The sequence below is a fragment of the Propithecus coquereli genome, unplaced genomic scaffold (assembly GCF_000956105.1).
Source record: "Propithecus coquereli isolate 6110/MARCELLA unplaced genomic scaffold, Pcoq_1.0 Scaffold333, whole genome shotgun sequence".
Classification (NCBI taxonomy): Eukaryota; Metazoa; Chordata; class Mammalia; order Primates; family Indriidae; genus Propithecus; species Propithecus coquereli.
Window position 1 is genome coordinate 1,076,962 of NW_012148986.1, and position 968 is coordinate 1,077,929.

Below are 968 nucleotides of genomic sequence, written 5' to 3' on the forward strand. Positions count from 1 at the left end.
TGTGTGTGTGTGTGTGTGTGTGTGTGTGGCCAACAGTGCATGAAAAAATGCTCAACATCACTAATCAGGGAAATGTGAATTAAAACCACAAGATACTACCTCACACCTATTAGAATTGCTCTTATGGAAAAGATTACTAATAACAAGTGTTGGAGAGAATGTAGAGAAAAGGGAACCCTGCTACACTGTTGGTAGGAATGTAAATTAGTACAGCTGTTAAGAAAAACACTATAGAGGTTCCTCAAAAAATTAAAAATAGAACTATCATTTGATCCAGCGATCCCACTTCTGAGTACATATCCGAAGGAGTCGAAATCGGTATATCGAAGAGACATCTGCACTCCCACGTTCAGTGCAGCACTATTCACAACAGCAAGATATGGAATCGACCTGTGTATCCATGAACAGATGAATGAATAAAGAAAATGTGGTGTTTACACACACAATGGAATACTACACAGCCTTTAAAAAGAAGAAAATTCTGTCATTCGCAACAACATAAAAAATTTGAAATATGTTATGCTAAGTGAAACAAGCCAGGCACAGAAAGACTGAGACACAGAAAGAATCAGACACCATGACCAAGTAGGGGTTGATGCCAGGTATGCAAGACTGGTTTAACATTTGAAAATCAATTCATCTGGTCCCTCATAAAAACAGGCTAAAGAAGAAAAATTCACATAATTACATAATTGTTGCATAAAAAGCATTTGACAAGATTAAAATATTTTTATCATAAAAACTCTGAGAAAAATAACAATAGAAGGGCATTTCTTAAATTTGATAGTTACTAGAGAAAACCTTCCACTAACATTATACTTAATGGTAAAAGACTGAATGCTTTTCCTCTAAGGTCAAGAACAAGGCAAGGAAGGATGTTTGCTCTAACTAACCTTATTCACTATAGTGCTGGAAGTTCTAATTAATATAATAAAGCAAGTAAAGGAGATAAAAGACATACAGGTTGG